We start from the raw sequence: 22,374 nt of genomic DNA on the forward strand, positions 1-22,374 counted from the left end.
GCTTTTGGGCTCTTGCCAGGCCTGGGCTTCCTCCCCATGTTTCTCTTCATCCACCTTTTAAATCTTGTAGTAACCTGCCAGACCCTGGCTTGTTCCTCTTTCCACTGTCTGGTTCTGCCTAGGGCCATCCGGCACTCCTGAAAACTGCCTGCTCTAACTTTTTATTGTAATCCTCTTTCCTCCTGAGTCGTCTCCTTGCACCTGATTTTCTTATCCTGGATTTCCTATTTCCTCCTTATGTAATTTCTATGGTCTTATCAGTACTAATTTCTTTTACTACTGCATGTGTCATCATCTCCTCCTCATTGTATTCTATCTTCCACTTCTTCCATATCAGTCTCTCCCCCTGATGTTACTGCCTTCATGTCACTTCCAATCCCTGTTGTTGCCACCCCCTTCTCTTCTTTTTGTTCCACCACCTCCTTTGATATCTTGGCCTGTAGCACCTCCTCTGGTCTCCCACTCTCCTGAGACTATCCCCTCCTCCTTATGCAACAGTTCTTCTCCAGATTTTATAAACTCCTCTGTGGCTCCCTTAACTCCCACCTCACCCCCATGATCTCATTTAACCTTTGATCTTACCACCTTTTCTTTGAATACCACCTCATCCTGTCCACTGTCACCCTGTGGTATTACCACCTCCTTTTTCAGAATAACGCCCTCTTGTCCTCTATCACCCACAAGATGGTGCCACCTCCTATTTGACTAAGACCTCTGTTAGATTTCATTTCTGGGGGAAATAAGTGAACTGAGCCACACGTAGGTATAGAAGGCTTTACTAAATTAGGTGGGTTTTAGGCTCTAGGAATGGAACCTGCCAGTGCTAAGCTCCAAATGTGTTGTTATTGCGATTTTGGGCAAGATCACAGGAGCGGTTTTGGGGTTTAGCCTAAGCCCCAGTTTGGTAATTTGGAAAGGAAAGGTTTGTTGCTCCCGGCTATCTTGCTTGTAGTTTGTGAAATAATTGTTTCTGACACTTTGGTTAGTATGAATTAATTCATTTATTGTTCGTTGTTTTTCTGGGTGATTTTTTCCTTAAATACATGTGTTTATGAGAAACACTATTTGGAACTTGACGAGCAAGTTAGGTCAGCCGACACGTGTTTCGACCTTACGGTCGTTCTCAAGGCCAGTTGCGGTTTGCTGTGTGCCCACAGTGGGGTTCTGTAATATAAACTGTCCTTTACGGCAGTCCTGGCTCCTGTTGGGCCCTGTATGTTCCGTCTGGCGTCTAGGACGACAAACCTTTCCTTTCCGGCTTTACTAAATTGACACGAGAGGCAAGTTTACATGAAGAAGTAGATTAGGTGTAAGGGAAGGGAGAGACATCCACCGGCCCCCTCATCATCCAAGTCCAGGCCCCAACTGACTTCGTGGAACACCCAGACACAGTTCATCCATAACATTCCACACCAACATTCCGTCAGGGGCTCATGAACACAGATACATCAACCAGGAGGAAAAGTACAAACACAACACATCTTCCCCCTTTATGCAATAAGGATAACAACAGAGGAGGAAGTAAGGGAACAACACTATAGAACTCTGTAGAACAATCCAAGAAAGACATCTAACCCAGACCGTACTTTCATCACAAAACTTCCACACCAAGCAATATGCTCAGAGCAAAGATGCTTGCTCAACGCCACCAAACTTAAAACCCTCCTATAAACGAAACTCCAACTCATACACTCAACCAACTCCGTAGCGGGCCCACAACGGACATCAAACACAGGGAACCAGCCCTCACTCTCAAAACCAAACCAAACCAAACAATTCAGATACCATACCATCATCATCCATAAACCCTTAACAAGATGTGCAGGGCCACCATAAGACGTTAAACACCTCCAACTGTTTCCACCAACACAGGATATCAATTTCACAAATAACAACATTAGCATATTTCACGCTCCCAAAGTAGCGTGAGTGGGACACACATCCCAATACACTATCACACCAAATGCAGCTAGTGCGAAGGATACCAGTTCAACCAGAACCAGAACCTTTTACTGGGACCATACATCCCGCTGAAACACCATAATGACAGAATGCACCTAGTGCGAAGGATACCAGTTCAACCAGAACCAGAACCTTTTACTGGGACCATGCATCCCACCAAAACACCAAATATCAGGATGCACCTAGTGCGAAGGACACCAGTTCAACCAGAATCAGAATCTTTTACTGGGACCATACATCCCGCTGAAACACCATAATGACAGAATGCACCTAGTGCGAAGGATACCAGTTCAACCAGAACCAGAACCTTTTACCGGGACCATGCATCCCACCAAAACACCAAATATCAGGATGCACCTAGTGCGAAGGACACCAGTTCAATCAGAACCAGAACCTTTTACTGGGACCATACATCCCGCTGAAACACCATAATGACAGAATGCACCTAGTGCGAAGGATACCAGTTCAACCAGAACCAGAACCTTTTACCGGGACCATTCATCCCACCAAAACACCAAATATCAGGATGCACCTAGTGCGAAGGACACCAGTTCATCCAGAACCAGAACCTTTTACTGGGACCACACATCCCACCCAAATAGCCAAAATATTGTTACCACCACAACACAAACACTTCACTCACCACAAGTCTCTTACCATACAAGCAAAGATAAATTGAGGGTATAAGAATGGTAAGCGAGAGTTCAACACTACTACCGAGTCCATATTCCTTACCCTACAAAGTCCTTTGTGTTTGATGAGCCTGTGAATGAAAATGTGGTTAGCCAAAATAACATACATAATGCAATACCTCATGTCACACATGAGATACTCACACAGAGGCCACGGCAATTCAACCTCAACAATACTCACTTTCAAAGCCATTCAACACGGCAAGCCTAAACAACAACTCTGCAAAGAAATGATCTAACAGGCCTCACATGACATTTTAATCCTTTCACAATCTCAATGCCACAATAACGCTTTAGTATAACAGCACTGTAATATATATATATATATATATATATATATATATATATATATATATATATATATATATATATATATCCACATAACACATGTATACATATATATACATACATCACCATTTCCCATTAAACAGAAGAAAAACAAAGACCTAATCAGGAGAGCGTCTCTGAACTTCACTGAGGTATAAAAACTAAACTGGTATGGCAGCTGAACAACATATTTCATTGCTTATCCAGAAACACATGTGGCGCTGTTTGACTGTGAACATAACCTCGGACAGAACCATTTCCAAACAAAAGGTTGCTGCACTCCACTTCTCATCTGCAGCCTCACAGCCTTCAACATTGCGGAAACTTTAAACGCCCCCAAAATAAACACGAACAGTACTTTGCCATCTCTTCACCATGCCGTAGTGCAGTACACGTGTACATTCCAATGCTGTCCCAAGGAGAATCTTTAACTCACGGAACATCTCCTCGCTGACCAAAATATGTGCGCTTCAATTGATGAAAAGACCAAAAATGAAACTCCTTACATTAAAGGCAACCCAAAGTACCTGCGTCGTGTTCTCAACATTTGCTTGAAATACGGACGCACATTAAACAACACGGAGGTTGTTTCCTGACATTCCTCTTGATGACCGAATCACTTCATTGTACGTTGTGAGCACGTCGGAAGGTGCACTTTTCGAAACTTCCTCAGGGTTCAGACGAAATGCTCTGCGTTGCAGAAGCTCTGAGCTTTGGCATGAGCATTCCGAGCAGCAACAATCACCAATACCTTCAGTCAAGAAATGACGTCACCATAATGAAGACAGGGAGAGCCACGAACAGAGCTCTCCGGGCCAACCGTCACGCATCATACCACAGGTGGGGTTTCTGCCTGATATGACAGACGACACTTTCATATCCCCAGGCGGGCACACGGGCAATATATTTTATTTAATTTGCCGCGCAGCTAAAACTGTAACTTCCAATGGATAAATGTTCACTTGCTGCGCCGTGATATATATATTTTTTTTCCACATAAATCCGCATATGCTACGGACATTTCTCCCAGCCCCTGCGCGCTGTCAAAATGGACCGTGTACATTCCCAAAGGCATTTTCACTCGGAATAACAGCCGCACAGCGCAGCCCTGTCTCAAATAAAACAGTCAAAGGGCGCGCTCACCTTGGGGCCGGGGTGGCCGGTGGATATCTCCTCTGGGACATGCTCTCTTCTTCAGCTTGGTGTCCCTCCGTTGCTCCTTCTTCCTTCTTTCCCGTTTTTGTTTACTTCTTCTTTCTTCTTTTTCTCTTTCTTCAGCACACAACTTCAAACACTCCCCAAGATCCTCGTCGCCAATGTTAGATTTCATTTCTGGGGGAAATAAGTGAACTGAGCCACACGTAGGTATAGAAGGCTTTACTAAGTTGACACGAGAGGCAAGTTTACATGAAGAAGTAGATTAGGTGTAAGGGGAGGGAGAGACATCCACCGGCCCCCTCATCATCCAAGTCCAGGCCCCAACTGACTTCGTGGAACACCCAGACACAGTTCATCCATAACATTCCACACCAACACTCCGTCAGGGGCTCATGAACACAGATACATCAACCAGGAGGAAAAGTACAAACACAACAACCTCCTCCTGTCCAACTTTTCCCCTCGATGTTACCACCTCCTCCTTGACTCTTTTAACTTTTAGCACCTCCTCCTGCTCTCCACTGGTGCCACCTCTCCACTCTTCTATTTCTTTCCACTCTTTGCTCCTTCTGCCACTCTCCATTGTCTAGCATTCTTTAAACATAAGCCTTATCCTCCAACAAACCCACACTGCCTGACTGTGGTTTGTCATTTTTGAAGTGTGTTCTCGCCTTTCCTCTGGTTTGTAATTTTGTGAGAGCTATGATTGGCTATTTTCACTGAGTTCAACTAAGGCCGCTTTGGGCTCAAGGGGATGGGGCAAGTTTATGATTGGTCTTTTTGCCATCCTTGGTTGTAATCTTTCTCCTCGACCCTCCCAATATCTGCCTGTGCAATGTGCTCGTTGCTTTGTCCCAGCATTTGATTTGAATACTGCAAACACAGTGTGAAAGCTTATGGAAAACTTTGTTTTACTGAATGTTCCTTGGAAATAGTAACACTGGGCCTCATTACGGGTCTGGCGGTAACTGTGCCGGTAAAACCGGCAGGTAGCCGCCGGACCCGTAATGAATTACCGGCACCTGACTTCCCGAGTCTGGTGGCCGGGAAGTCAGGCACCAGTAATTTTGTTGGTCCCCATTCCCATGGGGACACGGGCACACCGGCACCGTTAACAACGGTGCTGATGCTCCCGTGAGAACTCTGCAAGCGGGTGCCATTCCGCCCGGCAGGTTTGACCCTGGCGGGTGGGACGGCACCCGCTCACAGAGTTGTATTGTGCCGGTCCGGTAACAACAGTGCTGATAGGCTTACCATAATGAGGCCCAATGTGTTTAATCTTGTAAGACTGGCTACTAAATTGGCTCACAAAAACCACACACTACTCTGTCTTCTTCTTGGGTATAAGCACGTTTTGCCGATCTTTTTATTAATCTGGGGGATCACCCTGGGCCCTCAATTTACAAGACAGATTACCTGCTGCAACCGCAAATGACTCCCTAGTACTGCTATTCCTTTTTAGCCTATGGAATTGTCTGAAAGGCAGATTGTCTTTGAAATGTTTGGCGGGGTGGTGGCTACCATAGCAGAGCAAGGCATTCCTATCGGTCAATTTGGTGTACGGTTTATTCAACAACATACCTCCCAGATGGTATATGTTAATATCAAGGTAACTCACTTCCACATTGCTCATGGTGTCAGTGAATTTCAGATATCGACTTTGTCCATTTAGCCGAACCACAAACATATGTGCCATACTCTCTGGCCCTTCCCACACAACAAAAATGTCATCAATAGATCTGAGTTATTTCATCAGTTGACATTTATAAGGGTTGATTTCTGAATAAACAGTAGTCTTTTAAAACATTTCTACATATAGATTTGCCAAATTAGGTGCCATAGCTGCCTCCATTGCTGTACCGTCAATCTGCTGGAATAGTTGTCCTGAAAACTGGAAGAAAAATTGTTAGTCAAAGACGTTTCAGTACACCACATAATGAACAAATTGCTGACCGTATGGTCCTCTGCATGTTTAAGTAGTATCTCTTCAATCAATTGTAGCATGGCCTGTTGAGGTATTCGGGTATTAGACATTTTTTGGTGGGCTCAATAATTAGGCCTTCAATCTTGTTTATTGCATCCTTTCTATCTTGTATGTAACTTTTCATTTTTAATGCAAAGGCAAGCAGATATTCATCTACATATTTAGAAAGTGGTTCCAATAATGAGTTGATCCCAGAGACAATAGGTCTACCCGGCTATACTCATTCAATAGCAAATTGTTACATTCTTCTCACAACTTTATTGGATTTTTTGCCAGATTGCAAAGAACATTTATCTCATATTTACTCTTGGTGGAATGACTAGACCTGGTACTGGACTCAAGTTATTCAACCTTCCCAAGTACTCTTTTTTCAAAGGCCATAGACTCAACTGAAAAACTATGGATAGGTGGGCAAAATGTAGAGTGATTCCAAAGGCCCGTACATTCGGTGGACTGATAGCCTCCTGTGTTGGCTAAAAATTATTTCTTGTGGATTTTACGCATAAACTGTTGAAACTCCACCCGAAACTCAAAAGGGTCATAGTGTTTGATACTTACAAAATTAAGACCCATATTCAATACGTTCTCTTCCTCAAAGGAGAGACAGTACATAGACAAACTAATCACCATAGCTTGCGTACCCGGTCTGGATCCCTCCTTAGGGGTGGAAATATCATCGGGGCCTGCCAAACTCCTACTTTCTACATTAGTACTGTCTCCGCTTGCGCTATAAGAGGTGTTACTAAACCTGACCGTCCAGGATTTACAGTGGTATTGCCAAACACAAAATCACTTGATTTATGAGGAAATGATTTTTCATGATTAAGGACTGCAGATCTTTTCTCATCATTTTTATCCTTTCAGTGGTGGTGTCTACTTTGAACTCATTAAGTTCCTTAATGTGTAGTACTAATATAAGTAGGGTAGGAAAAACCAGGCTATGGCGCTCTAGGTTCCAAAAATCATTCAGTGACCCAATGCAGCAGCACCAAACAAGAGAGGCTACCCTCAACCCCTCCAATTATTAGAATATTCAACAATAGATTGCTGTTAATCTGCGCAAGGATCCAGAAAGTCTTCAAAGAGAGATTACATAAAGCGATTCCAATGTAACAGCTTAGTTGCTCAATGTGGACTTTAATCAAGGAATCTTGTGTTCATGACAGCCAACACGTGTTTCGACTTGAAGGTCGTTCTCAAGGCTGATACATCCATCATACAGTAAATTGAACAAGTATGTTGTAAAATTACATGAGGTGCCATCAATGTAACCATATTCAAAAAAGCATTGAATTCAAAATTACAATGTAAATTATAAAAAACATAGAAGAACAATTGTTTGCAATAAAAGAAAATATATATATATACATATATATATATATATATATATATATATTGAATTACATACCAAATGATTGTTCATTGATTGATACATTCGCGTAGGGTGAGGGAAATAGGGAAAAGGGGAGAGAAAAATTGAATCTGATTCAGATTTGTAATTTCATATGTTAGAGAAAAGGGCGGGATTGCATATCTGCTAGTACTCCAATGGTTTGGCATGTATGGGACGCCCATCTATACATGAGAAAATATTCCATCACCATAATTGCTTGCATAGTGTAGCTAAATCTCCAGTGCATATATTCACAGCAGGGACAGTGATCACATGATCACAAATGTGCAATATCCCTATTTTGTGTACCAAAAAGAAAAAGTTCTCACCAAAATGGCTTGATTTCAATGTAGCCTGATGGCATAGGAAAATTCTTAATCCACTCTTTATATATCAGACAATACTTGATACTGCAGCACTCTTCCAGACAATCTGCCAAAATTTGAATAAAATAAAAGTGTCCATATGTAATCCCTATTGTGTCAGATATCAGGTTTATTTAATTTGAGTATGCCATATGTAATCTACAAAAGTTTTTTCATCTTCCCCTATTGTTTGACCTGAATATGTAGATCTGATTTGGATTTGAAAAGTTCCAGATTAAAGTTCTTTTTTATATTTTCCTGTAGTTGATTGAGATATAATTCAATTTTTTTTAGACTTCTTGTGCTGTTTCTTTCTAAAAAAAAATGTTATTGTACTTGCAGGCAATTGAAAACAATTGTTTTCCAAGGAAATGGACATAAAAGAAAGAAACACAAATTAATTCATTCAATCTGTCCTTGGAACAGCAATTAATCATGGAAACTCCTTCTCCTCCTAGGCTGCTGTTGATCATTGAAGAGTATTGCACAAAACCTTACAACTAAAATCACAAGACCAGTCATGTTGCCGTCCATCAGCTTTTTCCACCACAGTTCTGCATCCGATATATGATATTCAGTTTGCAAAGAGCCAAAATGAGCTGAGCGTTTCTCTGATAATGCAGGACAGAACATAATCAAGTGTTTTAAGGTTTCTACCATTTCACTGTCCTTGCAGTATCGGCATGTATTCGTGTCTGTTGCTCCTCTAATTGCTCTTATTTCATTTGTAGGGAGAATGTTTAGACGGATATGCAAGAAATGGTCCCTGTAGTTCTTGTCAGGAAATAGATTCAAGTATTTACAGACAGAATCCAATTTCCACGGTTCTTCTGGCAGGTGGAAAAGTTCTGGTGGTTTCTTCCATTTTGGCCATGTCTGCAAGGAAGAAGCAAAATAGGGCAGGAGCAATCGGGCATCCCTGTTTTACTCCTTTCGTTATAGTGATTTCCTCAGACAACAGGCCAGCTTTACTTACTCTCAGTGTTGTGTTTTGGTGCACAGCCTTAATTGGCTCTAGTATAGTCACTGGGCAATTTTTATCTTCCAGTTTAGTCCAAAGCCTCTGGTGCTCTATGATATGATATGATAAGATATGATATTTTATTTGTATTGCGCTCGTACACAAGTGTTTCAGAGCACGACAAGGCAAGGGAAGGGAGCAAGGGGGAACAACAACGATTTTACTAGGCCCAGAGACATTTAGAACGTGCGAGTACAAGGGAAAGGGGAAAAGTGCATAGAAGAGGGAGAGTGGAAAGTGTGGAGCAGAGGAAAACAGATAAATAATAATGACGGGAGTAGACTGGGTAAGTCTGATAAGTGCAGAAAGAATAAAATGAGGGTCTGGGGGGCTGAGTGGGTACATATACAGTCCCCAGTGCAGAAGGGTGGCACGGTGAGCTGGTACTTGGGCCCAGGGAACAGAGGGTGGCCAGGTGCACAGTGCCAAGAGAGAGCAGATCAGCAAGGAACAGGGAGAGCAAATGCAGAAGCAAAGAGGAAGGTCTTGAGGTGCTTCTGGAACCGGAGATGGTTCTCCTGAGGTTTTAAAGTGGCAGGGACACTGTTCCAGAGGGAGGCCCCAGCCGAAGGCAGAGATCTGCCCCCAGCTTGTATCTTTGAAAAAAGACTGAACCTGAGGGAGCTAGAGGTAGAGGAGCAAAGAGCTCGAGAGGGGAGGTATTTGCAGAGGGATAGCTGAAGGTATTGTGGACCAAGGCCCCAGAAAGCCTTGTGGACAATGCAGAGGGTTTTGAATTTATCCTTGCATCCACAGGGAGCCAATGGAGAGATTTCAGAGCTGGAGCTGGATACAATTGAAAGCTTGCACCAGATCCACAAATGCCATAAAGATCTTAGATTTACTGGTCTGGGCTCGGGCCTTCAATGAATTCAGTAATAGAATATTCACTCCTGTTCCCAGGCCCTTAACAAAGCTGGGCTGCAACAGATTATTACATCCATTTTTTACACTACATTTCTGCAGATGGTCCAGAAGTATTGCACCGTAGAGTTTGCCAATCATGCCGAGGAGGGCGATAGGTCGATAGTTTTTTGGCTCCTCTCGATCTCCCTTTTTAATAGGGACAACTATTGCCCTCCTCCGTGAGCCAGGTAGTTGATGAAGTAAAGTGACCTCAGTTAGTAATGCGTGAATGAAGCTCACCCACTCATCAATGCCTTCCTTCAACATCAGGTTTGTCAAACCGTCTGGCCCTGGTGCCTGCGAACCATTTAGCCTCATGATGTGTCTTCTGATGTCATCAATATCGTTCCCGTAGGCCCACGGCTCAAGACATTGCATATGTGAGGTGTTTGAAGTGATGGCTGGGTCCGCAAGATACAGTTTTTAGAAATATTTTAATCCGCCATCTTCACCTACTGGATTTGTTTGGTCATTTGTTGATTCTAGGCTGATCGATTTTATCGATTTTATCAAGGACCAGAGCTTCTAGGGTCTTTCAATGCAAGAGACTTAAGCATTACTTCCGAATCAGCCTGATACATTAAGAGTCTTTCAAGAGTATTGCCAGTTTTTGTGTTTTCTTTTCTCTACAAGAAAGAGTTTGTTGTCTTCTGATGACAGTTGAAGTTTTCTGACCACCCTTCTAATCAGGACAAGCTCTTTGCTGAAAGTACGACGGTGACTTATGATGATGTTCCCTGCGTTTTTCTATTAATTCGGTATGTATCTAGGAGCGGGATGTAGTCGACTAGTTATCTGCATTGGTCGAAGTCTCTTCGTAGTTCTCTTATATTGTTGTTTAGAATTTTCAGCCGGGGCCCACCATTACAAACATCCAGTGTCTCCTGCATTTTATCTCGACTGTCGGAGGTTTGGAGCAACCATTCCAAGAGTAGCAAATAGTGGTCGCTGTTAGATGTTTTAATAATCTGAAAAGTATTTACCCCTGGCAGGAAGTTCTTTGAGATTAAAATGTAGTTGATTATTGACGAGCTGTCCATGCTTTCCCACGTTGAACATGGCGGTATATCACCTCGTGTGTTTCCATTTAGCATGTGCATCTTTCCCATCCATCAACATTCACCACAGTTCTCCCCTAGTGTGACCAGCGTTCCGGTTTGATTTTCCTGTGCCAGAAGAATGGCCAATCAGTCCTGGTGTATTGAGGCCGCCACACATCACATGTTGTGTCTGTTGGTTCAAATAGTCATTGTCAATTAAAGTTGCGATGTGGTTAATAAAAATCTCATCTGCAATGAGCATGGAGTTCCAGTAAACATTTATCAATACCATTTTAGATGAAAGTTTGGTTACTCAGTTCGCAGAGTCCTCGTCCCAACTGATAAGAACTTCTTGGGACAAGGAACTGGATGAAATGGTTCTTGGCCAAGTTAGAGGGCCACCAGATCTAACAGCTGTCAAAAGGCCGGCAGATGGACGTACATGTATTCCCTTTGATGCTAGACTAGCCGTGATTTTAAAACCGTCCATAGTAGGTGTCTGCCTTAACCATGTCTCTTGCAGACAAACCAAGTCGAAAACTCCCAAGTTGACATCGCTGGGTTTGGTAAGGTGGTTGAAGCCTCTGGTGTTCCAAGAGGATAGTTTTAGACTGGTCGAGGCATTTTTGCCCTCCAACAATTGGTTTGACGCATCATTTATTCAAGGGAGACGCTACAGTTTTTTTCTGAGAGGTCAATGCTCTTAAAATCCATGACCAGTCTTGCACTTTGGTTCACGCCTCGTTTGTCTTTGGGACAGCTGTCAAATTATTGACATGTCGCAAGAGGTACTCTAGTTTAGTATTGTTCCTGTGGTTTGAACCCAATCCCACTGGTTTCCTTCCCAGTTTTAACGGGTCCAGGTAAGTAATACTGCCATTAGGTGCTTATATTTTTATTGTACTCTCCTGTTCGTTTGTGATTTTAGAACTTTCCGTAACTTTAAAGGCAGTGATGTTTGTTTCTGTTCGAAAGAGGTGTTAAATCAAAGCCCAACGTCCTGAACTTTTTAGCTTCGTCCAGTAGTATGTTTTTAATCACTGGAGAAGCAATATGAAGAAAGATTGAGTCTGTTCTTTGTTTGTCTTTGAATTAAATTATTTAGAGATCTTCCTTTGTTAATTGTCTCAAAGTTGGAATACAAAATAGCAGCTCCATCACTGTCCTACGGTTTAAAATCAATTTGTCACCTCTGTCTAGTATTCTTTCAATTTTGATAGAACGATTTTGCAAATTCCGTTTCATCCCTACTGTGTGTTGACTGCTGTGTGTGCTAGCATTTGCTCTTCCATCTGTGTATCTCGAATGGCCTGTCTCCTCCCTTGGATTGATGTCAGTTCTCTGATGGCACGGAGATCTAAAGTTGTGTTGTCGATTTACTGTGTTAGTTTGCCCATGTCGATTTAATCTCTCTGGTTTAACAGGCATTGTTTTCTCACTGGAATGACCCTTATCTTGTGTTAGATTGGGTTGGGTTTTCAAACCAGTAGGCACTTCCACATAGCAAAATTCATTCAACTTTTTCCTTTTTTCAGCCATTGTTAGAAAAGGTGGCGATGCAATTCATCTCCGCACACAATCAGGAATGTTTTCTAAGACTAAAGACTGGAAATCTGGCAATAGGTTGCTTTCATTTTGTGAATTTGCATCCTCCTCCCCTACTGAATATGTTGACAAGTTCATTAGGGTTTCGAGGAACTGGGTTTTTTCCCTCGTTCCAGATTTCGAGACTGAGGAAGTCTTTTCAACTGCCGGCAAGGTTTCATGAAGAGATATGCCCTGAGGTCTGTTTGTTTTTCTGACAGCCAGCCTTAAGGCCGGTTTTGGGGTCAGTCTCTTAATTTGCTGGTCATTTGTTGACTTATTTAGAAGAGGCCTTGTTTCAAGAACTAGGCTTCTTTGCAAGTCTTTTGCCCCCAAACCCCTATTTAAGGACCCACCTTTCTGAGTGAAAATTACATAAACTGAACCTAATGAGACAGTTTGACCTTCTTCCAGGACATGGATTTCGTCCTTGTTTCCTCTGCTTTTTTCTTGATTGCGTCTCGTCTCGCCATGCAGGATTTGCACTGGTTTTGTCTTTAATTTACCGAGTGAATGGGGCTGTTTTATTTTGTCCCCAGTCAAGTCCACCAGCTATGATGCACTTAATGTTTGAGTTGATTTTGCCATGGCTTCCTCATTGGTAGAACCCTTTGGGCAGCAACCCTTATGTACTTCATCAATCAGGTTTATGATTTCTGGATGCTGCTCCTTTGCAGTTACAAAGCCCTCCAAAAAGATGAGTTTGGTGTGCATCATTGCAAGGATTGTCGTTTGATCATTGAGATGTTCATAAAGTTTCATAAATGGGGCGAGGGCAATCATTATGGTGGAGATCTTTGTAAAGAGGTCTGGTTTGTCTCGCCTATTTTGCACACTCGGTTTTGGGGAAGCACTGAACTGTTCATTCCTCGTGTCATTTAAAGCCGTTTGGTCAAGACTGTTCCGAGAAAATCTCTTGCTTGAAGTATTCGTCAATCCATCTGTCTGCAGATGAGGTTTGTCAGATGGCTTCACTGACAGACAGAAAACGGGCCCCACTCTCCCTTGATCCAATAGGTAGGGTTCTTGGAGGGGTGAAGTACCTTCAGGGTTTACCACCATGTGTTCCGTTTCACCTGCGTCTGTCAGAACCCTCTCTTCTGAGTCGTCATGACATATTTCATTGCTATCCATGATCTGCAGAGGAACAGGAGATTTACTCCCCCCAGTGCTAACATAATGGTCAACTGGGCTATCTGACTGGACTTCTGCAGTGACTGCTTTTTTTTGTTCTGTGAACCCAAACGTCATCTGTGCTTCTGTCGAGGGACCGTGCTTCGTACCCATATGAGGCCTCGCACTCCCAGGCTGCGAGTTACAAAATTGGGTGATGTTGTGAAAGGTGCAAAGTTGTAGGGAGTAGTTGGTTTATTCTTTTGATTTTTCTGAAGGTTTTTCACCTGCTTTCCACAGTACTCTGCAACCTCCAGCAATTCGGCATCCAATGGATCCCCCATTAAGTGATCATCGCACTGGGGGGTTTGTTTGGCACAAAAATAGATGGTGTTAGGGGACAGGGTCGACGTCCTCTTGTTTCAATTTTATGATACACACGTGGCTTGTTTGCCATTTGTGGCTGCACCTATATAGAGGTTTTACCATACAACCATTTTGTAAGGCCACAGCCGAAAGGTTGTTTACCGAGTTTGAAAAAGGGCAAAGTTTCTTTTGGACGCTGATAATGTTTGAGCGTTTACCAGGCTTCCATCTCCCAGATCGCCATGGCCTTTTTTAATGGCAGCAGCGTCTGGCCCCTGGTCTGTATTTGCCAGTTCCAGTGGGTTGGTCTCCGCTGGGGACTGCAGAGGCGCAGTGTCATTTTCAGGTTGCTCATTGTGAACCTGTGCTGCTGTTTGCATCTTTGGGGCTGTGAAAACAGGCACGGCGGGCGATACAGTTTTCGCCGAGGTAGTGTCAGCCCACACTTTGCCTGATTGTCCAATTGAGCTGGTGAAGTTTCACCGCCCATCCCTTTAGCCGTTACCCTGTTCGCTGACATATGTGATGACTTTACTTCTAGAGCTTGCGCCTCACCAGCCCCGGACAGATTAGTTTCCTCCATGGTTACAGCCAGAATACAGCGGTCCTCCCCCCGCGATTTGGCATAAAGCCCATTTCATTGTCTTTCAGGACTGGGGATATCACATCATTGTCAAGTAACCGTTCGTTATTAGGTATGACAATAGGATCGCGTATTACCTGGTCTCCTTTTTCCCCCTGCAATGGGCATGTTTCAATATTCAAAGGTATAACTGGGGTTTCGACGTCGTCCCGCTGGCTGTTCAAGAGTTCCTGGTGTTCATTTGCCAAGATCTTTGGTTTTGCAACTGGGGTTGGCGCCTCCCCTTCCTTCCGGGATTTTGAACTTCAGAGGGTCCGACCTTCGTCCATCAGTCCCCTTGTCCACGGGGGCACCGGACACCAGACACTCAACCACACTCCGCCACTCTTCGCTACACTGTGTGGTTTTGAGAGCGAGAGTGAGCAGGAGGGGGAGGGTCCAGCAGTATAGCAGGTAAACAGACTCCACGAGTTAGCGAGTCCGTGAGGCAACGTGAGGCAAATATCAGTGCAGCAGGCAGCGAATGATGATACTGGATCTACAGCAAGTCCGCAATAATATGGTGAGAGTCTTCAGACAACCAGACACTCAACGACACTCTGCTGTTTCAATAATTAAAATGAGCCACTCATGATCACATTTGTTGGCAATATAACTCCATTTGATTTTGAATTCAGAATTATCAAGGAACAATCTGGGTTCATTGAGTACAATTAGTCCCTTGGGAAGATGCTGGTTTTTCAAATATTCCAACATAATTGCCCCATGTCATTCAGTTCTGACTAATCTTTTACGCAATTGAACCAACTCTTCCCACTGATCATTATTTCTAGCACTAGTAGTAAATTCATCTTGTCCAAGGCTGGAGACCGACTATATACAAAGCATTTCTCAGACAGAGCTGCCACAGTGCCTAATGAAGAGATCAAAGTATTAATACCCTGTCTGTAAGAAAGAAAAAAGTTATTGCAGAATCAACACCACTGGGACCCTACATGAGCCTGAAACACCAATATAAAAAAACAGCGAACCCAGGATATGGCCAAGACTAGCCAATATTCCCTACTACCTGGACACAATTATTGGCAATATATAGAAGGAAACAACCCTGCACCCAAGTGTCCAAGACACTACACTCACTCTCTGACTGACTAATCATAAAACATTAATACAAAAACACTCTCTTGAGTACAGGAAAAGGGTAAAAATCCACATTTTACAAAACTGATATCAAACTTTAATGTGATAGGCATACAAAAAGATATAACATTGAACATTCAATACAAGGTACACATATATACAATATAAAAAGAATCACAAAAGCACTAACTTATGGCACCAAAAACCATACATAGTCCTAAACAATCATTCAACCTGAAGGGTCTTAGGGTCTTGAGACAGTTAGATATTAATAATCCAATCTGTGTTCTGCACACAGCCCTACATGTTTCTGTCCTAATGGTGTACAATAAATACAGGACATTCCTCAGGGGCAAATAAAATGAGGGAAGGAGTTCATTCTTTCAAAGTCCAGATGAAGTGCCAAAATCTTCATTTACTATAAACAAATAAAAAAGAAAAACAAAGAGAGAGAAGTATTGTCTTAAATTCGAATTTCAACAAATTGACATTAGATTGTTATTCTCAAACTTAGGTGATGCCCCATTCTACTATAAATATGTAAAAGTACCTGAAAATGAGTACATGGTACAGATCAAGAGATATTTCCCACACTTCATCACATAGATGTGGTGATATCTTCAACAAATACCACACCAATTGGCTATTCTGCAATCCAAAAAACAATAGCACTGGGTATGTTTCATTGCTTTGCAAGCATTCGTACAACTTCTGACTTCTTCAAAAAGCTTCAGGAAACATTATGAGGGAAATTGTACCTCATATAGAGTTAGAGGATGCATCTTGATGGAAGGACTTCTGTTATTTGTAAAGGTCACTCTCAGGGTAGATCTAAATATAACTATAAACACATAAAGGCTCATGGTCAACCCCAGTCCTTCATAATTCCATCTCAATACTCTAAAAAGAGGTAATTACGTGTTTTTGAAACCACCGTCATCCCCACTTGCCTGTAGTTCAAGAGCAGGAGTTAAACAATGTCACACTTCAATATGCCACAAAGTAGACGGTTAGACTGCAAAAACATGTCAGCTCCACTATATGCGTGCCGTAATATGCTGGCGTCATCACACAGGATGAAGCTGGAACAACAGCAAAACACTAGCTACCAAAGTAAAATGTAGAGAAACAGTTTCCCTTCAAGAAAAATATTTCTTTTTCTACGTTTTAGTCTGCAGCCTGCTCAGGGAGAGAGACTGGTTCACTCACGTGGGCTCACATTGCCAATACCCTTTGGTTAAGTCTAAGGTCGATATGTACTTAGCTGAGCCTAGTTTTTCAATAAGCTTGTCAATCCTTGGCATGGGTTAGTTGTCAAACAGTGAAACTGAGTTCAGTTCTCAGAGGTTAATGCAAAAATGCCAAGATTGCTATGGCTTAGCCACTAAAACTATAGGGCAACACCTGGGGCTTTCAGATGTTTGTTTTATGTCAGCCTGGAGCATATCCTCTATTTCTTGTTTAATCACTTTCTGTCAGGCTTCTGGAATCCTATAGGGGTTGAGGTTTATTGTTTTACCTGCTGGAGTCCTAATAAAATGAAAGAAACCAACAACCCTCTCTGGCTGCTCTGAGAATACCTCAGGAAATTGATTTAATGAATCAGTAAGATTTGTTTGTTGGAGGATGATAGCCCAGGGTTTATCAAGTTATTCTCTTTTGGGGTATCAGTAAGGATAGCTGACATAGTAACAGTGGTATTTTCACTGGGATCTGTCTTCCATTCTTTAAGTACTTCCACATGATAGATCTGGGTATTTTTTGTCGCTTATCAGGTTGAGCTATCAGGTAGTTTAGAGGACCTCATTGTTCAAAAATTTTATAGGCCCCGTACCAACGGGAGATCAGTTTCTTTTCGGATGTTGGTAAGAGTACTAAGACAAGCTGTCCAACCGAAACAGTACGGACGACTGCACGTCAATTGTAGGCAGCTTGCAGTTGTTCTTTTTCCTGACCCAGATGTTTCTTCACAATTTATCTTACTGTTTTCATGTGGCAAAGTGTGAGGAACCTCTTTTTGGTGGGTATTCCTTTGTGGGGACCTCAGCGCCCTTTAAATATATTGTTATGTATTTTTTTGGTGGTGTATGGATTTCCTTATTACTGGTCGCATGAAATAGTAACTACGGAGTACTTGGTTCCTCAACTCCGTTTAACCAAAAAAGAGAAACTTTACAGTTACTTTAGCAAATAGCCCATGCGCCCAAGATTTTCTGAGAAAGAAGGAAAGACTCGTGACCCCTTTCCTCAGTTTTCCAAAGTGCATTTAATTTTCAGATTTGTACTCGTTTGCAAGTGCCCTATGTGATGACACGTGTTTCGACGTTTATTCGTCTTTTTCAAATCAGGGCTAATTGTTTTACAAATTGACAAAATCATAAAAAACATGTTGTACCATTTACATTTCATGGTGTATACAGTTTTAGCATGCGTTAACGTGTGAAAGATAATCAGTGAACACCCATGCGCATTTATATAGTTTCATACAGTAATTAAAGTGAAACCCCATTCAAAAATGAACATAAAAGAAATATTGACCATTAAAGGAGGGGTAATGGGTAGGAGTGGTAGGGATTGGTAGAAGAAACATGAAAAGAAAATAATAAAATGAAGAAAATTGCAAAATTGCATTAGTTGAAACGTCTCAACATTAATCTCATAAATTCATTTCTTGTTGTTTCCTTTATAATATTAGAGATACTTGGCACGTTTGGTATTGAGGTATGGGAGCTTACCCAATGGTACTTGTCCACGTCTCTATCTCTGTCTTATATATCAAGTCAGGGGTTGAATCCCAAGCTGTTTGGAAAAATATATATATATGTGATTACGGATAATATAGATATTTATTTTCATGAATGGACCACTTCTCTTAAACTAATGGTTCAGCTTGTTGTTTTTAAGTTGAAAGTTTTATAGGCTAAATGCTGGGTTAAAGTACTCCTAACCTTGACTGTGAGACATTCTGCTTTGCCAGTTACAAATTCTTAAATAAGTATGGAAAACCGGGTTTCCATGTCCCCCTTGTTATGGGCCAATTTATAAATAGTTACGTGATGGAAGAAGCTCAAATGTTTTAAACTTCTACATGTCCAAATATGTCTTCCTGGCGAATAGAAGGTCCTTAGCATTTGCCTTAATAACACGACATTACGAGATTGATTAACTAGTTCTTAAGCGCATTCTCTATATCTGTTGTAAGTTGTTGTGACAGGAGCAAAAAGCGTGTCTGTTCGTCTGCATCGATCTTAAAAAGTGTGTACCCGCGGGACCCCACGTACCCGCTTACCTTCTTAGTCCTGTTCTCATACGAATACGTCCTCCTGAGCTTCCCAGGCTTGCCGAGCTCTGTATTGTAAATACTAGTGTTGCCTAGCAACATAGTCCCACTTCTAGTTCCACTAACGGCGGCCATACTTTGGGCAAAATTTAATTGTGTGTGTGGAAATGTACAAGTTCAATGGGCATGTTTTGAAATTGTTGAACATACCCTAGTGTGTTTAATTCAATTAAAGGCTTTTCGCGCAAGGTCTTGGGGAGTTGTGATAATAGATGGAAAAAAGCTTGAAAAAGCTACGTGATTCAAGTTCCCTCACGTGGTCTCGTGTTGGAGTTTTTGTCCTTTTTCTACCTTGATGATTATGTTACTTGTGCCATTGTATTTTGCTCATATCTAAATCATGCTGAAATCCAAATTTCTCTTGTTTCTACATTTGCACTACTATGTTAATTAATACTGTACATTCTTTTCGTAGTTGAATATGCTAAAGGTTGTGTGCTGGTGTTTGTTAGTACCTTTCCTCTTAGTGATTGCTGTTGCTCGAATGTAGCAGAGTAGGTGGGGTACTGGTTGATACTTTAATCTAATCTAGTAGTACTCCTATCTCCCAATACCATACATTACCAATTTTTCTCTTTAGCTATACATCATTATTTAATCCTGTTAAATAAAAGAAGCCATTTCGTTGTCGGAGTTCAGGCCCCTCTCTACTGAGCGAAATTTGCATATCAGTTTTGCTTCTTCTTGTCTGAGCTTCATTTCCTGATTTCCGCCCCTTGGGCCTAGTACCACATGTTTAAGACCTACAAATCTCAGTAGTTTCTTGTCATTTAACTGGTGATTCTTTTGCCAGTGTTGTGCCAGTGGAAAGTTTGTGTTTTGACTTCCAATACTCGATAAATGCTCTCTTATTCTTGTTCTTAATTGCCGGATTGTGCTCCCTATGTAAATCTCTTCACATAGGCAAATTATCGCACAGATCACATATTTAGTTTTACAATTAATCTGGTCTTCAATTTTATGTGTGATTCCATATTTGTCTTTGAAGTCTGATGTGCTGTCGCATGCATGTTTACACATTGAGCATGTGCCACTTTTGCGAAAGCCTTTGGGAAGATGCGGCAGCCATGTTGTTGGATTGATATCCCTAATCTCTGGAAGGAAAAACGGTCTTAAAATATTCTTGATTGTTTTGGCTCTTTTGTAGATCATGGATGGGCGTGCTTCAATATATTTCTTCACGTTGGGGTCTAGTTGGAGCAAATGCCAATTTTTCTTGAGAATTCTTCGTAGAACAGCGTTATCATCACAATAGGTAGTAATGAAACTTATTTTCTCTTTGTCTGTTGAATCCAGTCTCTGAGTGGTGAGGGTACTTTCTCTGTTCAGTTCCATGGCTTTTTCTTGTGCTTTCTCTATAGTCTTCTTTCCGTAACCTCTTGCCCTGAACCTCCTTGTGAGTAATTTACATTCATTTTCAAAAGATTCTTGTTCAGAGCAGTTCCTGCGGGCTCTAATAAATTCACCCTTTGGTATGTTATTAATTACTGGGTGATAGTGGCAGCTGGTTGCTAATAAGGTTGAGTTCGCTTCGTACTCTTTCTGTAGGTTTTTGTTTCTAGAGAGTTGGATGATACATAAATACTAAGATCTAGATAGTTAATCTCTTTTGCATTTGAGTTACCGGTAAATTCAATCCCCATCGTGTTTTGATTGGCTCTTTTTCTGAAATCTTCCAAACCATCTTCCTTCCCTTTCCAAATGAGCAAAACATCATCTATATAACATGTCCATAGTGCCACATTTAATTCAGAAGACTCATCCACATAAATGTGCTTGTCCTCATACATGGCCATTGTCAAATTTGCAAGGGCCGGGGCATATTTAATCCCCATCGCCAACCCTCTGGTTTGTTTGTAAAATAGTCCATCAAATATAACGACATTATTTTCAAGTGTCAAAAGTAACATCTCTTTGAGCATGCTCACTGACTGATAGTTGGAGGCTGTTTCTTTGAAGAAAGTATAATCTATAGTTTCTATGGCAGTGTCATGTCTTATGGATGTGTAAAGAGATCTCACATCCCAGGTGGATAGAAGATAATCTTTTTGCCATTCAATTGTGGCTAATTTGTTGATTGCTGCAGTTGTATCTCTTAGGTATGATTTAGTTTTGGTGACCAGTGGTCGTAATATTTCATCAATGTAATGTGCCATATTCATAGTGGCCCACCCTATTCCACTTAAAATGGGTCTGCCTTCCGGGATTGTTTCGTATTCCTTATGAATCTTTGGGAGAAAGTAAATTGTGGGTAGAATTGGCTGTTTCATGTGAAGGAAAAATCTTCCATCATCTGTAATGAGTCCTTGTCTGTGCCAAGTTGTGATTGCATCTTTCAAATCTGCTAGTATGTTTTCATGTGGGATTTACATTTGTGGGCAGTTTGAGAAACAGCCTCTTCCCTATCTTACAACGTCTCCTTCAGCATACCTAAAACATTGCAGGGTTTTCTACCATATAAGAGTTCAAAGGGGGAATATCCTATGGAGGCTTGGGGTGTTTTTCTGATGTTTTTCAGGTGGTGCAAAAGTATTATCTTGCCGTCTATCACAAGGGGAGTGAGCAAGGGAAAAGCTTCCAGGATCGGTCTACCCTACTGGGCCAGTAGGGTAGGGAAAGTCAGTACGGTGATTGTCCCCTACCATGTAACAGGACTACGCTGGTCTGACAAGGATATCCTTCCCATACTGTTCCATGGCCAACATTGACTCACTCAGGTCAACATGTGGTACAATGAACCACCAACTTGTCTGTCCCCAGAACAAGGAGGGACTTCATTGCACCGCTAAAACAACTGGTAATTTTATTCTTTGCTGTTGAATCAATAAATAGCTTTCAGACCATTTTCTTAACTATACAAGAGCCTTCTGTATGAAGGATTCCTCCCAGAGACAATTCAATCAAGATGTATGGGGCTTGAGTAAGGAACTCACTGGACCCTAAATTGAGGGCATTGCTGAGACTAACAGATTTTAAAAAAATCAAAAATCTTTTTTAACTGAGTCGTTGTCCAGGTTCCAAGCATCCTGAGGGCATTCTCTCACCATTGCCACTATCTTCCCTGACTTTTATCCCAAGGCTACACGCCACACTCTGCTGTGTTCACTCCAAAAGAACCTGGCCCAAATTACAGAATACAACATGCATGTGTCACAATCTATTGTCCACTGAAGATACTTCCTACGCATGTGAACCCTTTTGCCACCCATATTCACAACCCTTTGTCTCTGTACACAAACTAGGCGACCCTAGAGCTGTGATGTGGCCCAAATTGACAATATTGCACTGCACAAAACAAATAAATAAAAAAATAAAAAAAGATGAATACATAAAAAGAGTGATCTGCCATCCTTGCCTGGCTATGAATTGTGGTGAATCTAGGAAACTCGTCATTTATTGC

The sequence above is a fragment of the Ambystoma mexicanum genome, chromosome 7q, assembly GCF_040938575.1.
Source record: "Ambystoma mexicanum isolate Mex_15411 chromosome 7q, UKY_AmexF1_1, whole genome shotgun sequence".
In the NCBI taxonomy this organism is placed as follows: domain Eukaryota; kingdom Metazoa; phylum Chordata; class Amphibia; order Caudata; family Ambystomatidae; genus Ambystoma; species Ambystoma mexicanum.